Genomic DNA, 20,311 nt, shown 5'->3' with positions numbered 1-20,311 from the left:
TTTTTTAGATCCTATTTCTTTATGAGGAGATGTGGCGAGACAACAGTCTCTCCATAGTAATAAAATTGCACTGATTTCTGTTGTGAGGCCCATTTTTACACTCTAGTCTCCTTTTTCTCCACCCTATATTCTAAATCCCTCAAATGCCCACTGAGCTTGAAAGTTTGTATGCACTGTGTTAGGCCAGGGAAGACTTTAAAAAATAAATTGAACACGAATCAATTAACATTGAGATGGAAACGATGAAATACAAGTGGTTTAAAATACATGAATTTTTTTCTAGCTTCTAGTCAAATCCTATCTAAAAACCAGTTGGTCTAAAATCTTCAATTTGTTTTATTTAGAAAAGGTTAAGGGGTAACTTGATTACAGTCTATAAATATCTACATGGGGAACAAATATTTAATAATGAGCTCTTTGATCTAGCAGAGAAAAGTTTAACATGATCCAATGACTGGAAGCTGAAGCTAGACAAATTCAGACTGGAAATAAGATCTAAGTTTTTAATGGTGTGAGTAGGCAACCATTGGAACAATTTACCAAGAGCTGTGATTAATTCTCTGTCATGGATCATTTTTAAATCAAGATGGGATGTTTTTTCTAAAATATCTGCTCTAGGAATTATTTTCGGGAAGTTCTATGGCCTGTGTTATACAGGAGGTCAGACTAGATGATCCCAGTGGTCCCTTCTGGCCTTGGACTCTATGAATACTTGATGAGATCTAGCAAATAGGGCTAGATGTTAAATGTTAGTTTTCAAGTTAATCACTAGTCATTTGATCAGATTTTGGAATTTCTTCATGATCTGACTACATTCAGGAAATTCTTCATGACAGCGATAATTGGGCCAAGGTTCTAATACATCTCAGAAGCTGTTTCAGTATTCTGGTACAGCTGTTTCTCCAGCATACATAGAAACACAATCCTCCTAAGCACTTCACTTCAACCTGTTCAAACACACAGAACCTTCTTTCCCCAGCAAGTGCAAACACAAAACCACAATTCTCCCACAGCCCACAACAGACTACTTCCAATTTTTCCACACAAACACAAGCTGGACTTCACACACAAATTTATCCTCACACCAACTCCCTGCATAGATATACAGAATTATCCCTCCCATCACACCTGTCACTGAACCAGCTGGACTGAAATTTTGTTACGACTTCAGCCATAGTTTTGGGGAAATTGGTATAGTTCTACTAAATATAAGGCCAAGATATTCTAAATAGCACACCTACTATATAATGTAATATAATGATGGAGAATAAATAGCTTCCTATTTAGAAGTATGAGGATTTTTCCTTCAGAACTTTAAAAATTAGAAAAATGTCAGAAAAAAAGTTTGTATAGGCTGAAGTTTATGTTGAGAAAGTATCAGTAATTTAAAGGGGGAAAAGAAGAGAACAGTTATGTTCAAAATACCCAAACATTAGAAAACCAGGAAAAATATAAGTTAAAGCTAAACTTTTAAAAATCACCAACTTTTTAAAAAGAAGAACAGGAGTACTTGTGGCACCTTAGAGACTAACAAATTTATTACAGCATAAGCTTTCGTGGACTACAGCCCACTTCTTTGGATGCATATAGAATGGAACATATATTGAGGAGATATATATACACACATACAGAGAGCATAAACAGGTGGGAGTTGTCTTACCAAATTTGTTAGTCTCTAAGGTGCCACAAGTACTCCTGTTCTTCTTTTTGCGGATACAGACTAACACGGCTGCTACTCTGAAACCAACTTTTTAAAGCAATGATACTTAGCTAAGGTACAAGAAAAACCTCCATTATCATAGAATCATAGAATCATAGAATATCAGAGTTGGAAGGGACCTCAAGAGGTCATCTAGTCCAACCCCCTGCTCAAAGCAGGACCAATTCCCAGCTAAATCATCCCAGCCAGGGCTTTGTCAAGCCGGGCCTTAAAAACCTCCAAGGAAGGAGACTCCACCACCTCCCTAGGTAACGCATTCCAGTGTTTCACCACCCTCCTAGTGAAATAGACATAACATAAACATAACTCATAAACATAACTCAGCCACTGTTGAGGAGGCAACAAAGGTTTTGTTCTGAGAGTTTTTGTAATACACAAGCTACACAGGAAAACTATGAATGTCACTATACAAACATCTGAGTTTTGATGACATAACAAACTACTCATCCTCCGCTCTCATGCTAACTCTGATTCCATCAGAACTTCTTAGTGGTTCTTTAGCCTTGTAGTTCTAACTTATGTGTGTAATGGTGTGCATTTGGGTGTGTTTAAGCTGGAACATACAGCACAATTTACAGTTGGATTCCCGCACACATTTGTGAGTTGTGACTGGTGATGTCATAAGGATGAATGTCTTCATCTCTCACTATCTGCTTATATGCTGTAATAACAATATTTGAAATGTTTTTGCTTTTGTAAGATCTTTTGTAAATTAAATTCCAAAAAAGTACTTATAAGAAACTTTTCCAAGGAATATGCCAAACTGTAGCACTACAAAGACTTCTTAACTATTGCTAAGCATACGGCATCACAGAGGCATTCCTGCATTACCATTCGAGACTTCCAAGTATTTCTTCGTCCCCCTATTTCCCTGACTTCATATCTACTTACTCATTTTCCTGCTTATTCTACTCCAGCAGTCGTTGCCTCGTCTCTGAGCACTTTCCACAATTATGGGTTACTCAGACTGCCCCTCCTAGCCAAAACTTTTACTTCTTCCTCCCATTGAGCTGTTACCACTTGCAATTAAATCTTACTTACAATGGATGTATCCTCCATTGATACCATAGTGAACATGAAGTACCACATTTGAAGGAGACCACCTTTTTTATAATACTTTAATGTCCTAATAGATTCATGGATGATATCATAAAAAACATATTTAAATTGAATTCTGCTTATATATATATTTTTTATTGCATCCTGCTTTTATATTACTTATGAGGCCTTTTGCATGAAAAAACTTTAGTTCATAAAAATCCATCAGGAGTTTATTTCCAGCCTGACATAGATCCATGTATTTTAAGGCCAGAATGAACCATTATGATCATTTAGTCTGACCTTCTGCATAACACAGACCAAATAATCTCAGCCATTAATTTCTGGATTAAGCACATAATTTCTGGTTAAGATATAACATATCTTTTAACAAGATATTCTGTCTTGATTTAAAGGTTATGGAAAATCCATGACATCCCTACGTAATTTGTTCCAGTGGTTAATTACCTTCCCCATTAAAAATGTGTGCTTTATTTCTAATCTGAATTTGTCCAACTTCAGCTTCCAACGACTATATCTATTTATGGCTTTTTGTACTAGATTAAAGAGCCATCTACTATCAGACATTTCTTCCCTGTGTGTAGATACTTGTATACCATGATTAAATCAGCTTTTAACCTTCTCTTGGATAAACTAAATAAATTGAGCTGTTTTGTCTTTCCCTATAAGGCATATGTTCCAGACCTGGAATCATTCTTGGAGCTATTTTCTGAATGCTTTCCAATTTGTCAATGTATTTTTTTGAAGTGTGGACACTAGAACTGGATACAGTACAGGGATGTAGACAACTTTTTTATCTGGGGGGGGAGTATAGACAAAAAAAAGTTGTTGAATATCGCATTAATGTGTAGTTTTGTATCATGATTAAATTTGTCCATTTTCAATAAATGAATTTATGTTCCAAACTTTTCTTTATTACTGCAATCCCTACAGTTCAGACGGAGGCTAAAGCCTCCCCAGGCCTCTAGTTGTCTACACCTATTCAGTATTCCAGTAATGATATCACTAATGCTGTATGTAGCGGCAATTCTACCTCCCTATTCCTACTTGATATTTCCCAGTTTATATATATCTGTTTTCTCTCTTAGCTACAGCATTGCACTGAGAGCTCCAGTTCAATTGGTTATTTATCATGACTCCTGACTCCTTTTCAGAGTCACTGCTTTCTAGGATACAGCCCCCATCTTATAAGTGTGGTCTACATACTCTGTTCCTAGATGTAGAACCTGGCATTTAGTTGTGTTAAAACTCGTGTTCAAATGAGCCCATGGACGCCAGGCTTGTATAATTTTTGGTGGTGCCCAAAAGGGGTCCAAGTCCCACCCCCCCCCACACCTGCCTTGTAAGTCGATATATATATTTTTAAAATAATGTAAAAATGGACTGGAAACAGTAAGCGTTTAACAGTTTCTCTATATTGCACAATATCACTATTGTAAAAAAAATGTATTTAACTAAAAATATCAACTTTATTACTATTACTACTGCCCCCATCATTATTTACCACTCAATCAATTTCTGTGAAATCTGTAAATGTTACCATCAGTTATTTTATAATTTCTTCCAGATCAGTGATAAAGATATTGAATAGCATTGGGCCAAGGACAGATTAATGTAGGACCCCATTAGAAACCCTTCTGTTGGATGATGATTGATCCCTCGTTTATAATTATTTTTTAGATATATCAGATAACCAGTTTTTAATCTATGTAATATGACCTACACTGATTTTGCATAGTCTCATTGTGGTAACAAAATACTACTAAGTCAAATGCCTTACAAAAGTCTAAGTATATTATGTCAACACAGTTATGTTTATCAAACAAACTTGTGATCTTATTAATCAAGTTTGTTTGACAAGACCTTCATCCATAAATCCATGTTGACTGGCATTAATTATGCTACTATCTCTAGATTCTTTACTGACTGCATCTTATATCAACCTTTCCATCATTTTGCCTAGGACTGATGTCAGACTAACCAGCCTATCAGTTCCTGGGACATCCTATTAGTCCTTTGTAAATATTGGCACAACATTCCCCTCCTCCCATCCTCTAGAATTTTCCTGGTATTTCAGAATTTGTTAAATATTGACAGTAATTGTTCAAAGAGCTCTTCAGCCAATTATTTTAACACTCTTGAGTGAAAACTATTTAGCCCTGCGGATTTAAAAGTGTATTACTGTCCTAATTGCTGTTTAACAACATCATTTTGATTGGTGTGTGAAACCAGCACCATTTGGTGTGGTAAAGATTCTGGCCTCGGAATGAGCTTAGTTCTGTTGAAGAATAAGTAATAGAAGTGGCTGGAAATCTTAAGAAACATATATAGTTCCATAAACAAGCAAGTGTTCTTAGTAGTGAAGGATGAAAGTGGGGAAGCACACAGTATTGCTAAATCTTGCAATATTTGCATTTTTCTTATAGTCCAAGTCCTGAAGTTAATTGATTACATGAGACTGTTTTCTTTTTCTCTTTAAAGTAAGTTTCCAGCCCTCATAAGTACCAAAAAAAAAAAAAAGATCTAAAGGTCTAAAGATTCAAAGATCAGATGACAAATAAAAAGAACACAACAGTTATTTTTTTTAAAAATCGTATTATTTTTAAGACAACTTCATGATTTTGGGAGCCTGTCTCATGATTTCTGAACCTTTGTGGTTGACAATACTGAAAGAATCTCACACATGCACACAGATTTAAATAAACTGTTTTCAAATCTTTCTAAGTGGTGTCAGCAGCTGTTTATGGTACAAAGAACCCTCTTTTTGGCTTTCTGTTATTTATTTAACATTTATTTATTTAAATGTTATTACTTTTCTGTAATAGGGCCATTTGTCCTTGGGCTGGAGAGCCTGGGGCTAAGCCAACCTTGATTACAGAATGAGCCCCACTTGGAGGAATCAGGTGATTCCTCTATAAAAGGAGCCAGGTTTAAGTGCTGATAGAGTCCAGCTAGAGGGAAGAGACTGCGGGGAGCAAAAGGGTTCCCGCTGGGCTCTGAGTCAAAGGAGAGTAAGAGCAGGAAAGGAAGCTCAGAGCAGGGAGAATCACTCTTTAAGCAGGGAAGCAAGAGACAGACCCTTACCAAGTGGAGAGTGAGGAAGGCTCTCCAGGCACGGAGGCCTGGAAGAGATCTTGATGAAAACATGGAAGAGACAGCAAGGGCCTATCTGGAAAGGCCAGAGGAGAAGGATAAACTCCGGACAGGAGGTACTGGGAAGCAAACAGATCCTCAGAGAAGAGAGGGGACTCTCGTGCCCAGCTGAACCGGGGATGAAGATAGTGAGTGTTTGTGTTCTGTTTTGAGAGACTTTGTTATTTTGGATTACTGGGAGAAAGAGAAACTGATCTGGGATGGGAACCTAGAGGGTCAGTATATGTACCCAGTCGACTAAATAAATGGGATTCCTTGTGGGGATTGTTTGAATTGTCCTTGAACTTTGAATTCTTAAAGGGCTCCGAAGATAGGGGAAAACAGAGGCAAGGAGCTGTGGAGAGTGGAGGATGAGGAAAACCACATAGGTGTGGCCTACTATCAAGACAAGGAAGAGAGTGATTTGTTTTTGATGCAGAGAAGCAGGCCATGTAAAAAGATGCTGACTGCTTAGGACACTGTGGGGTGGCAAAAGGAGGGTTGGGGGCCCCAAGAAGATAGAAAGAATGGAGAGGGTGTCCTGTGGCACAAATACCTGTGAGGCAGGCAAGGTGGAGGTGTTGGTGATGGCCATGGTCCTTGCAGATGCTCAACAGATGTACCTGTAGCGCTTCAGTGTAGACACTACCTCTGCTGACAGGAGAACTCCTTACATTGGTGTAGATAATCCGTCTCCCTGAAAGGCAGTAGCTAAGTCAATGTAAGAATTCTTTCAGCGACCTAGGGCTGTCCTCGTGGGGACTTAGGTCAGCTCAACTACGTTGCTCAGGGCTGTGGGTTTTCATACCCCTGAGCAACGTAGCTGGGTTGATCTAATTTTCTAGTATACACCTGCCCTCAGAAGGAGAGTCAGAGCAGGAACAGAAGCTCAGAGCAGAGAGGAAAGCTGTCCAGATCAAACAGGGAAGAGACCAGGAGACCCAGAGGCCAAGTAAAGAGGTGAGGTAGGAAGTGGCCTAGGGAAAACTGCAATACAAACAAAGGAACTGACCTAGCTGTTCAGTACAAGGCCCTGGGCTGGAAATCAGAGTAGAAGGTGGCACTGGGTTCCCCTACCAGCCCCCAGGAGGGGGCCATATGAGTTCTGCACACTGGTTATTGAGCCCAGCAAGGGCGCAGAAGGCTGAACCAAGGACTGACTGAGAAAGAATCCTAAAGAGGGAAGAAGGACTTATTTTGTATTAGACAGTTTGGGGATATTAGGTTTGGATAACCAGGACCTAGAAGGGGTGGACTAAAGATGGTGACCAGGCTGGAGGGCTGAGTTAATGGATGAGTTACTCACAGAGAAATCTGCACAGTGCTGGAATGACACAGTGGGGGCAGTAGTCCTGTGAGAGAGCTGTGACCCCATGAGGGGACACCTAGTGGTGCGTGGACTTGGTTGCACTGTGTATTTACTATTTTCCTTGTTTTTGAGTAAGGCTGGTTTTATATAGCCTCCATTTATTGGATGACATGCTACTGAAGTGCATAAAGGAGAACAATCCTTAGGGAATCATGGATGTAAGATGTCTGAAGGGTCAAAAAAAAAAATCTCTTCACAAACTCTTCTATGGAGTTTGTGTTACTTGTGTATATAGATTTTAATGAGCTTGACGCTAGTATATCTGCAGCTGTCAAAGGAATTTGTGAGCCTGCACCGCGTTGTTTTACAGACAAAAATCTATTGAATTAAATATGAATGTTAGGTTAGGAATGTTAGGTGGGTAAAACAGCTATTAACCTCGCAGTCAATAACACTGATTACGAGAATATTCATTTGTGACAAAAATTTTAGGCATACAGGAGAAAATGTTTTCTCAGGCTATCTGTTTGTAGATGTTCTAGTAGTAGTCATCATTATATGTTTTTCAGTAGTAGGGACTGTATTAGTCATTCCTTTTTTGTTCACATGTGCATTTTTGGAATACCAAAACAAGCACACACAAAAATTGACCTAAGAAGGTCACTAATGGAAAAGAGGGAAAAAAACTGTGTTCTTTAAGACTCTAAATGGAATTAAGGTCCTTAAGGGATCCCTCGCTTGTTGAAGACTGTCTCTCTCCCTGTCTGCTGCTATAGGCCTAAATTTTCTTATAAGCATGTTCAGTGACTTGAAAGCAATTAAAGGAATAAAAAGGACCACTCCATGTCAGAATGCGGTTGTAAAATATAAACTGAAAGGGTAATCCTACAGTTCTATCTAACTAGCTAGCCTGAGAAAATAGCATTTAATGAGATGTTGGTAATCGTTTCCAAGGTTTTCGGCAGCTTTAATCTGTTTTAAAATTGAAGATTTAAGATCTACCTCATATCCAAATCAATTCTAGGTTACTGTAATCTGGTGCATGGTAATGATTATGAATCTGACATAATTATATGGTTCTGAAATTCTATATTTTTTTTCTACTTCTTTTTCTGTCTACCACCAGTCATTGTAGAAACACAGGTGGTTGTTTAAAACATGCTCCATCCTGACCATCCTAGCACTCAGGTTCTATTTGTTTTGGTTTTGTTTTTTTTGAAACTTGAGACCAAATTTTCTGGCAGTGTGAATGGTTGAAAATCCATGTTTTTATATATGTAACTTATGTCCGTTTTTGCCAGCAGACACTGTGGTCTTTGGATTCCCCTCCCCTCTCCCGCCTCCTCCTAGCTATCTCTTGTTTCTTTCATCTCTCATTACTTTGGATTAATTCTTCAGTACATGTTGCAGTAGGATGGCTTTTGCACTATGCTCTGAAAAAATCAAAGTAGAACTCATTATGATCTCTCCTAGCAGGGTGTTCCACAGTGTAGGGCTGGAGATGGCTATTTGGCAGAAAATATCTCCTGGTGCTGCTGGTGGTTTTTAAGATTGGAGCAAACGAAATTCATTTATGTTTTTCTGAATTCTTTTTTGTTTCTATCTATATAAAATGACATAGCAAGCAAATTTCTTGCCGGGGAGCAAGGAAAGTGCTCTCTGGAGAGATGTTGGCCACTAATCTTTCATGCCTTATGTTTTTCATAATAGCTGTTGCACTTTGTCAAGAGGGGATTTGAATTCTATAATGTATTCAGTATTGTAAAGATTTCACAAAATTTAGATCTTGTGTTAGTGGACTGCCAAACAGATTTTTTTAAAGGGTGCTTGAATTCTAGTATTTTTCTCCAAACTTAACAGTACAAGAGTTCAGTGTTGTTGTTCAGTGTTGTAGCTGTTTAATATTTGTAGGGCCTAGGATCACTGTCCTATTCTTCTAGATGCTGTTCACACACAATAAGACTGTCCATGCCCAAAAAGGGTTGCTATATTGTTGCCCTTCTTCTGATACCAGTGTCCTGGTCTGACACCAACATTGTTCCTATGCTCACTGGTAGCAGAATTCCAGGGAGTTGCAGATCAGCTTCCCTGGGAGGAGAAGTCAGTGATGCAGAGCCCAAGTATAGTTTAAGTGTAACTTCTTTTATTTATACAAATAAACAATCCTGGAACAGAAGCAGTCACAAATAAATGCCTGCAGTCCCCTCTTCCAGAAATATCAGCACAACACCTGTTGTGGCTAAATCCCCACTCTGTCACTCCGAGTGCAGAAGGTGAGGGCCTGCAAGGATTCTAAACATTAATACGTGCCACTCCAGGCTTGTATTAAACTTCCAAGGTTACAACTTCTCTCTGACCTTGGCTTGGTAAACGCTGCCACCACCCAAATGCAAAAAATTCCCTTTGAACCCAGGAAGGAGCACTTGGGAATTCCTTCCTGTGGGGTACCCTCAAGCCCTTTCACACAGCCCCTCCGGGGAAGAGCTGAGAAAGCCACAGCTAATTTCCTTGGTTTTCTATCGGCTAATCAAACAACATGAACAAACCTCTTAGGACACCAAAAATCCAATCCTGTTCTTAAAAAAGGTAAATGTTATTAAAAACAAAAAGGAAAAAAATTACATCTGGAACTTAGGCTTTTTGCTATCTCTTAAAAGAAACAATTACAAAAATTAAGCACCCAAAACAGCTTTCTTGAGGGTTCAGCTTAAAGGTTACAAGCAAACAAAAGCATCTGGAGTTAGCACAGAGGAGACCCACAAGCCAAAATGAAGAAAATACACCTGATAAGTAGTTCTAGGCATGATCTGATGATTTATGATCATACCTGGGTTAAGCTGCTTACAGCATTGCTGCTCTGTCCCTCCACCCCAGAGAGCAACAGACAAAGGGAACGTTTCCCCCCCCCCCCCCATTTAAAAAAGTTCTAGCTTTCCCATTGGCTCTTTTGATCAGGTGCCCACCTTTTTTTTTTCTTTACCTGGGGAACTTTTTAACCCTCCACAGGTAAAGCAAGTGAAGAACAGCTACCAAGAGGGATTTTACAGCTAACTTGCTGGCAGAGTGTTCATCAAAGGAAGCTATCCCCCAACTTTATTTATCACACCACCAATGCCTGGTTCCCAGAAAATCGCTATTTTATTAGTCCTTCACATTTGTCTGAAACCAGATATAATGGAAATCTCACAAGAAAGCCTAAATTGAAGAGACTTTTATTTCAGTTTAAATAAATGTGTATACAATGGATGCTGTCTGGATAAAAATCCAAACTTTTGGATGCTTACACACACTTTGGGGTTCACTTATTAATTATGAAAATACAGCAGTAATCCCCAAGTTAAGGCTGAATCTCTCATTCCTACTGTGTCTACACTACACGCTAAACCCTGGTCTCTGTGACCTTCACCTGCAGACTGGGTGTTTCCAGGCCCGTGCTTGAGCATCCGCACTGTGTTGGAAACCTGAACCTCATAACCATGCTGCAATATGCAGACCCAAGTCTGAACTTCCGCTTCTGTGAACATGTACTGTTGTATCCCAGGGTTCCTAATGCCCTAGCCAGCTGAAGCCACTTTGGAGCTTATTTCATATGGCTTGTGGGAGAACTTGTCTGTCCATCCTGTGGGAGTTGGCTGGAAGTGTTTTGGGTGGTTTTAGCCCACAAATACATCCAGTCAAGCCACTTTAGGTCTGCATGCTCCCAGCAACCAGAGCTAACCTGGATCCCACACAAGTAGAAGAACTTCTGTAACTCATGCTCTCAGTCCTGTTTTGGGAAAGGAGATGCTGGTGGACATTTCAGCGGCAGTTTTTGAACTGCCAAAGGCACCTCTCTGAAAAGGATATTGACATGCCAGCAGCTGATGCTGCTCATGCCTGTTGTTGCCTTAGCTGCAGATTCCCCCTCTGGAGACTAGTGCTTCAAGAGCTACAAATACAGACTGGTGAGATCACATCATCATGCAGACCTCGGATGACAAGCAGAGGGTCCAGAACTCTTGCATGAAGAAGCAGATGTTCCTGCAGGTTTGTGATCAGCTTGCCCCTACTCTCCAACCCCAGGACACCCACATGAGGGTGGCCATGCTGCTCCAAAAGTGGATTGTGATAGCTATCTGGAAGCTGGCTACCCCAAACTTATAAAGGTCCATGGCTAGCCAGTTTGGAGTTGGCAAATCAACTATGTGGGTGGGGAGGTGTGACACCCTGGAACCCCAATATTCACCACTGTCATGTAATTAGGATATGTTTTGTACAAAGTATGCCTTGTGAGATGTCATTCTAAAAGTCTTGATCTGCTACACAGTAATATCTCGTTGGATTCTATATGCTATCGTGGTATGTGAAGTTTTGACTTTTGGCTATGTATGTGTTACTGAAACGTGTGAGGTTGAAGACACCCACAAGCAGCCTTTCAAGTACAACCGTAAAAAGTCCAAACAATGTTAATGGCTTATTGAGGAAATGCACACAAACACAAGGATCATCCCAGGAACTGTGTACAATAGAAACCTCTCAGAGATAGCACTACACAATGGGAACTGTTTGACCCAGGTCACAGCAAAAGAGCTTTCCAGCAAGTGCAAATAAGATATAAAAAAGGGACAATGACATCATGATGGTACCTCACTCTCCCTACAACAACAAACCTGGAAACACCTAAGGGGCAAGGACTGAACTGTGGGACGTGATGGTCCCAGGCTAAAAGTATTTCTAGCCTGTGTATGAAAACTTGGGAAAGCCAAGACAGCTTGTGCCTTAAGAATCTGCCAGCCTCTTTATCACTCAGGGTGAGAATTTGCTAATTCATATGCTACCTATCTAGTTTGTTAAACTCAGTTTGTGGTGGTGTTTATTTATTAAGGTAATCTGCTTTTGATCTGTTTGCTATCACTTAAAATCTATCTTTTGTAGTTAATAAACTTTTTTGTTTTGTCTAAAACCTGTGTGGAGATATTATAACTTGGGCAGAAAGCTGTTGCATATCTCTCTCCACATTGAGGGAGGGGGGGATTTTATGAACTTATGCTGTACAGTTCCTTGTGCAGTGCAAGACAGTATAATTTTGGGTATACACTCCAGAGTCGGGGAGGCATGTGCCTTAGCAACTGGGAGGTATCTTAACTGAGCCTTCGCATGCAGAGCTGGTCTCAGCATCTGTGTATGAAGCTGCAGCTAGGTGTGTCCCTATCTGTGTGTATGCTGGTGAAGGAGCAAACTTGGAGAGCTTGGCAGCTTATCACAGCACCATAGGGTGAAAGGGAGCCCATGTGAGTGACTCAGGTGGGCTCAGTGGTACCCCATTTCCAGCCAGCACCCTGAGGGGGGGGAACCCATCACAGGGAGGTTGTGGCAGAGGTTTGTGAGGAAATCAAGCCTGCAATGTACTCAAAAGTGTTGGGCACTACAAATGTTCCTGAAATTATTACTTGTTTTCAGAGAATGGGCTTTCCAAACTACTCGGGGGCCATTTACGGGACTCATGTGCCTGTTATTCAGGCCCTGATTGACCACAGGGGCAGATTCAGGGACCCTCGCGTGGGATGCACTGTCAGGGTGCATGATGCCAGGGTGTTTGAGAGAGTGGTACTTTACCTTCACAGAGACACACCCCATTGCCATGGTTATGAAAACCGTGATTTCAGCAGACTCAGCAAAAGGAGAAGGTTCCACTACCCATTCAGTAGCTGTAGGATAGTGGTGGAATGTTCATTTGGCAGACTGAAATCCTGTTGGTGCTGCCTTCAAAACCATTTCAATGCCAATTACATCAATGCAGTCCACATTATTGTGGGCTGCTGTGTTCCGCACGATGACTGCAAGTAGAAGGGAGAACATTTTCACCAGGAGTGGACCTAAGGCACTGCTGGACATCTAAACTGGTACACAAGCCAGACTGTGCACTTGTCATGACTGGATCTGGATCCGGATGTGCAACAGAAATCAGGGATGCTTTTTGCGCTCATATAATGGGTTTGCACGGTCCTATGCATGGGGATGAAAATGAAATGGTATTGTGCCTTGTATGGGTGCAGACCAGCTGTGGGAAGATTTTTGTAAATGTATTGGTACTGTGTATTATGAATTCTGTAAACACTTTCATGCAATGTATGGAGATGTCATGCACTTTATCAATACTGGCCACGTACTGCAACTCACAGTTCATGGATTAATGTGATGACAGTTTGTATATTTGTATTGTTAAAGTTAGAGATTGGGCATTTGATGGCATTCATTAAAATTTATGCCACTTTTACCATTACATATAATAAAACTTGCTGTTGTAGCCTTGTGTGCAAATTCAGTATTTTTTTACATGGGTACTTAGTGCAAAAACCAGGAAGGCAGACCAGCTGTCATCATAGCAGCAGCACAGTAAAAAAAACATGATGCCAAAAAAAGTCATAGGTACGTGTGCCCAAATGATATGCCCAACTATACCTGATTGTTCCCTGTCCCACTGTTCCCTTGGCGTTTCTGGTATGTTTTTCACATGCAGGCTGCAACTGGACAGAAGTGAATGAAATGCATAGGTTACATTTGTCTGTTCCACGGGCTACTGTTCATTGCCTGTAACATGGTCCAGCCAACCCCTGAATTGTCCAAAAGATGCATGCGGTGCCGGAGACAGTTATGATGAGGGGACTCAGGCCATGTGGGTCAGGAGCAACACCTGAAGGCTGCACTAAAGCCTGCAATCTGGTAGCCATTATCTCAAGTAATCACTCAAATTGCTGTTCTCTGTCTCTCTCCCTCAACCTGTGGTCATGATTCAAGCATCTGTCCACCAATCTGTCCTCAGGTTGTGCAGCCTCTGTCTCACTTTCTGCCCTGCATGCATTCTTACCATTTTTGGTACTCCGTTTGATCATACTGGACAAGTATCTGTTGATTAGTTTTTTAATCTAGCAGCTCTTCCATCAGCTCATCTCAGACTCTCTCTCTCTCCCTGCAGTAGGTTGGTCCTTACCCCCAGTGCCGTGTCTTTTGCCCTGTGGAGGTGGAAGGGCCTAGAATGGAGAAAGAACACATTATCGCCTGACCATGATAAAAAAAAATTACATTTCACACTTTATGAAAAAGGCTGTTTTTATTCAAGGTCAAAAGATGATACGTTTTATAGTCTATTGACGTGTATAACACTATCCACTTCAGATTTCCTTTGAAAGATCACTGGAAACCAGCACATATCATGCTAAGACACGCATACAAAATTCAGCTAAAATTATTTCAATATTCCCGTGGCTGGGGATGACTTATGAGTGGTCTAGTTACGAGCTATGGTTTTGCAGTGATGTCAGGGCAAGCTCTGGAGCCCATTGGTATTCTGGAGGTCCCCAGGGAAGCATGAACTTCTATTCTAGGACAGCCAGCTGTGTTTGCCAAGGAGATATTTAGTGACAGACAAGGACATCTCAGAATGGAGGGGGCTTGTGAGTTAGAGGCAGCTCTATTAAGTATGCACATATAGCCAACCATCTGGAGTTCCTACTTGGTGAAACTTTTGCTTTCAGCACCAGCAAGCAGTATTCCCATGAACATTTGTACTTAGGTACATACTTAATTATTTTGAAATACTCTATATAGTTGTATTTAAGTACTTGTATTTAAGTACATTTAAAAGGAACTTGAAGTGTAAGCAACTCTTTTTTTTATCTGCAAGTATTTTTTTAAAATAGTTGGGTTTTTTTAAACAACTACATCCCTCCCAACTGGCCTGGACTCTAGTTAGCCCCCAGTACCCACTGTCTTGGCTTGGGAGCTCCAGGCGCTGAGTTTTGGCTGCCAGGCTTTCTTTGGTTGGCCAGGCTGCTGCACCAGCCAGGGAGGTGGGCAGCCACTTCCCCTTTATTTCTCATTGGTCACTACAGCCAGCAGCCGGGAGAGTTGTTCCCCAATCCAGCAGCAGTGGGGAGCCTTATTCACAGTGTCTGGAGAAACCCCAAAGTACCAGGCTCCCTGTTTGGATACTGTTCTACAGCGATGACTGTGATAAACCAGTGTCCAAAGAAAAAAATAGATAAGCTAATTCTTATCATAGATGAGCTAATTCATATAATACAGCAGTTGAAAGTATAGAATCATAGGACTGCAGGGGACCTCAAGAGGTCATCTAGTCCAGTCCCCTCACTCATGGCAGGACTAACTATTATCTAGACCAGTGGTTCTCAACCAGGGGCCCAGGGGCTGCGAGCAGGTTTCAGGAGTTCCTCCAAGCAGGGCCAGCGTTAAACTCGCTGGGGCCCAAAGCAGAAAGCCGAAGCCCTACTTCATGGGGCTGAAGTCTGGGGCCCTGAGCCCCACCACCTGGGGCTGAAGCCAAAAGCCTGAGCAACTTAGCTTTGTAGGGGACCCTGTGGCATGAGGTCCCAGGCAATTGCCCTGCTTGCTGTCCCCTAATGCCAGCCCTGGCTTTTATATGCGGAAAACCTGTTGTGGCACAGGTGGACTGTGGAGTTTTTATAGCATGTTGGTGGGCCTCAGAATGAAAAAGGTTGAGAATCCCTGATCTACACCATCCCTGACAGCTGTTTGTCTAACCTGCTCTTAAAAATCTGGTGGAGATTTCACAGCCTCCCAATACAATTTATTCCAGTGCTTAACCACCCTGAAAGTTAGAAGTTTTTCCTATTCTCCAATCTAAACTGCCCTTGTTGCAATTTAAGCCTATTGCTTGTCCTCTCCTCAGAGATTAACAAGAACATTTTTCTCCCTCCTCCTTGTAACAACCTTTTATGTACTTGAAAACTGTTATCATGTCCCCTTTCAGTCTTCTCTTCTCCAGACTAAACAAACCCAATTTTTTCAATCTTCTCTCATAAGTCATGTTTTCTAGACCTTTAATCATTTTGTTGCTCTTCTTTGGACTTTCTTTAATTTGTTCACATCTTTCCTGAAGTATGTGCCCAGAACTGGACACAATACTCCAGCTGAGGCCTAATCAGTGCGGAGTAGAGCAGAAGAATTACTTCTCGTATCTTGCTTACAACACTCCTGCTAATATACCTCAGAATGATGTTTGGTTTATTTTGCAACTGTGTTACACTGTTGACTCTCATATAGCTTGTGATCCATTATGGCGCCCAGATCCCTTGGTCCTTCCTAGGCAGTCATTTCCCATTTGTATGCATACAACTGATTGTTCCTTCCTAAGTGGAGTACTTTGCATTTGTCCTTATTGAATTTCATCCTATTTACTTCAGACCGGTACTTGTGCTTGCACTTGTACTTTTACTTATAAATACATAAGCACATACTTGTACTCATAAAGACTTCTGCAATGGTGTACATGGTACTTATACTTAAGTCTTTTTTATCAGTACTTACAGCAACACTGCATCTTGCAATGGTAAAAACAAGATGCTGAATTACCATGGATACGCGGTACAGCCTCCGTACAAGTACTCTGTGTCCATGCAAAGATCCAAATGACTGCCAGCCACTGAGACTCCTAACACAGACTGACTGTAGTTTGTACTCAGACATTAAAGTAAGCAATGGACCAAATACACACACTGGTTTTGTTTGGACATATAACAGCCATGTTTTTGGGGACTCAGTTCACATAGTCTTCCACTGTGCACGTGTGGCTCATTTATAAGGTGTGCTGTATTAGATGAGGGTTTGTGAGGCTGTGAATTGTGGAGCCGTAATACATACTTAACAATCAGCAAGTAACTAGTAAAAAAAAAATCATATTTGCTTGTTTATTCCCCCACCCCCCTTTTTTCATGGTGTCCATTTTGGGGGGAAGGGAGGGTGTGGCCTGGGTTTGCCCTGAACAGAAGAACACAAATTCCATCTTGTATTAATAACTTAATAGGCCTGTAAGTGGGAAATCCCTCCCATCCATACATTAATAACTATATATATATGGCTGCAGAAACTTACCGGGCACTGGTGGTGCTTGTTCTGATGCCAATTATGTAGTGGGCAGCTTCCCAGGGTTGTCTCCAAATAGGTCATCCAAGTATGGACCCAGGATATGCTGTAGCTGCTCTGGTGGCATAGCTTTTTCAATTGCTGGCCTCAGCTCCAGGGTCATTTCTTGCCCTTCAACTGGCAGCTGGCTTTGATAGAATCATAGAATATCAGGGTTGGAAGGGACCTCAGGAGGTCATCTAATCCAACCCCCTGCTCAAAGCAGGACCAATCCCCAACTAAATCATCCCAGCCAGGGCTTTGTCAAGCCTGACCTTAAAAACCTCTCCTCTGGTGGTGCCTGACATTGGGGTTATAACGATGCCATTCCCATTCAAGAGACTGTCATGTAGTGCTCAGTATAGTTCCAAGTACCTGGTCAAAGTCGTCCTAAAAGAAGCAGGAAGAAAGGGTGTTCCCAGAGATGCCGTTAGCGTCCTTGACTTTGCAGTACTCTGTCTTCAGCTGCTTGATCTGCTCGCTGCATTGTTCTGCTGTCTAATCATAAGAGGTTAACCAGAATCTGGCTGCATTCCTCTGGCGAACTAGCATTGTGCTTGATGCTGGACTTCATCTTACTGTTGGCCAAAGCTAACACATATCTGTGTTGACTGTATTTCCAGTTGAGCTCTGGGAACAGAGGGTTAAATGCAGAGAAGCTGTGTTTGAACCAGGAGGTTGTGTCTACTTTCCAGGAAGCAACTGTCAAGTTTTGGCAATGAAGGGCTGGGAACCCTCCCCAGGAGATTATGGGATAGAGTTGGCAGACTCTCCACAACCGAGTCTGGCGACCTGGACTTGAGTTGCATCCATACTGCAAAATACCTGGGCTCTGACCCAAGTCACTGTGGAACTTGAGCTCTGACCCACCCCCCTAGCAGGGTCTGCAGCCCTGAGTCATGAAGAGTTCCTGGCCTGGCTCAGACTAATTTCTCTGTGGATGGAATGGGAGTTTGGGCTTAAATCTGAATCAGAGCCCGGGCTTAGTATGCCATGTAGACCTACTCTGTAAGGCCTATTTTGACCCCTAGGTTCCACACACACACGACTTGCAGTCTGCTGAAAATTTACATAGCATATAGGATCTTTTTCCAAGTTAGAATTTTCTTCAGCGTTTGGTGGAGCTGGGATAGAACCTAAAATCCTGATCCCACTGAAGTCAACAGAAGTTTTGCCATTAGCCTCATTGAGGCTAGAACCTAGCCAATCTGTGTCTATAAAATAGGATGGTTACTACAAGTGTAACCTACTGTGTCAGTATGTTATGAGCCCCCCCTCCCCCAGTGGCTGGTTCACCAGCCTACTGCTGCTGCCTGTTTAATGTGATAGTTCCTTTAGCTCAACTGATGGAGGCCTGTGCTGCCATCCTAAAGTTTCTGGCTCAAACCGTACTCATGATCCATTTGGGAAGTTATTACAAATGAACATTTAATTAGGTATTTTAAAAATACAGCCTTGATTACTTACTTAGTGTTATAAAAGTTACAGATTTCTAAAGCAAATTAGCCAGGTCTTCTTTACCAATATGTCTATGGGCCAAAGTCTGCTGCTGATGTTAGCCCAGATCTAGTTCTGTGACATTTCCATCTTAGTTTGCAGAAGTATATTTTCTTTAATTGCCTTATTGGAAACTCTGACTAAGCCACTGTGTGTTTTGGCCTCTGCTTTAAATGTCCCTCTCATCCTGTGGTACTCAGTTCCTAATACCATCTGTACTGAATTCCATACTGTTAAAGTGAGAAACAAGTAGGATGACCAGACAGCAAATGTGAAAAATCGGGACGGGGGTGGGGGTAATAGGAGCCTATATAAGAAAAAGACCCAAAAATCGGGACAGTCCCTATAAAATCGGGACATCTGGTCACCCTAGAAACAAGATAGTCTAGTTTAGGGTATGACAGTAGTGGCCATATAAGTTGGATGCCATTCATACTCCAGGCCATCTGGGAAATCATACAAGGAAGTGACTTAGACATTATTGCCTCAGGAACTGGTTTACTGTCTAGTAAAAAGAGCAGCATAGTGGGTTACTTGCTGACATTTGTTTTTCAGGCTTTAAGGGTCACAGTCTGAGTTGGAAAAATGTCTTGAACTATTTGGGCCCCAGTGGTAGTGGTGGAGGACTTCATAAAATCTTAACATTTGCATCAACACAAATACTGCAGTCACGCAATAAAATGATGTTCACTCTTCTGACTAATTTCCTCACTGCTTTGGCCAGGGTTTCAACACATGCTATTTATGTTAATGGCATACCCATACCCCTTCCAAATTAATCTTGACATCCAGCTTTATAGGTCGAAGTTTCCATTAAGTCATTACTCATATTTATTGGCAGTACCATCATTCATCTTTGATGTGTAGACACTGATTACAATCACATTTTTGGCGGGCAGGAATTTCACAGCTGTGAAGCAAACTATTATTCCTTTTGGAAAGTGCTGGAGATGAATAACTAGGAAATGACATATTGTAAAACCATCACCACTTTAGATCTTGTCGCAAGCAGTTTTTCTTCCCAAAATCATGACACTCTTCCCTGAAATCTATTAGCTGACCTTCAGATGGTAATATTATTTCACTGATGACTGAATTATTGACATTGCATGGCTGCAACATTCTCATGGTAACCAGCTCTAGTTAATGACAGTATTATATTTCATCCATTGAGACAATTGGTAGGTTTTCGTGTGGGTGTGATGTAAACATTTCCCCAAATTTAATGATTTTTGGTCATAATTTATTCTCAAAATGTTTAGCCAAGTGTAGTACAGCAGTGCACTGTGACATTTAATTTGTCTAATTGTAGTAGAAACCACAAATAACTAAAACCTGTAACTGTCCTATCTCTAACAAGAACCTCTGTACAGGAACTTCCAGGCTGCTGGGAGGAGCAAATTTTCTTGTAGTGCTCTGTTTAGTCTAATGTGTAGTATTTCTGATAAACTGATCACTGTTCTATTTGGGCTCTCCTCCAAGTATGTTAAAGTTTATTTTTTTTTAAGTTAGAGTTCCAAAAATCCTTGTCATTTAGAAGTACAGTATGAGGAAAAAATTATTTCCCAGCCCAAAATGCCTTGCTGGAGGATATTATTCAGACATGTCTTTTTTTTTTAAGATTGAACACTTTTCTTAGTAACAAAAGCAATTGCAGTTGTATTAACTAGGAA

At 41.1% G+C, this 20,311-nt stretch overlaps 1 protein-coding gene across 7 annotated transcripts in view; it reads left to right on the top strand.

Moving 5' to 3' along the window:
- The window catches only part of PDE4D (phosphodiesterase 4D), a 1,097,801-nt gene that overhangs the window by 853,217 nt on the left and 224,273 nt on the right, over positions 1 to 20,311 (top strand). The window contains exon 1 of one of the 7 annotated variants that reach the window (XM_005306598.5): positions 5,768 to 6,060. The exons of the other annotated variants lie outside the window; for them this stretch is intronic. The gene's annotated coding sequence lies outside the window, so the exon portion shown is untranslated. Of the gene's footprint in view, positions 1 to 5,767; positions 6,061 to 20,311 lie in introns of those variants that run through there. 7 annotated transcript variants of the gene reach the window in all.

Source organism: Chrysemys picta, chromosome 6 (assembly GCF_011386835.1).
Source record: "Chrysemys picta bellii isolate R12L10 chromosome 6, ASM1138683v2, whole genome shotgun sequence".
Taxonomy (NCBI): Eukaryota; Metazoa; Chordata; order Testudines; family Emydidae; genus Chrysemys; species Chrysemys picta.
The sequence above is the reverse complement of the archived record's forward strand: the minus strand, read 5'-3'. Positions and strand labels throughout refer to the sequence as shown.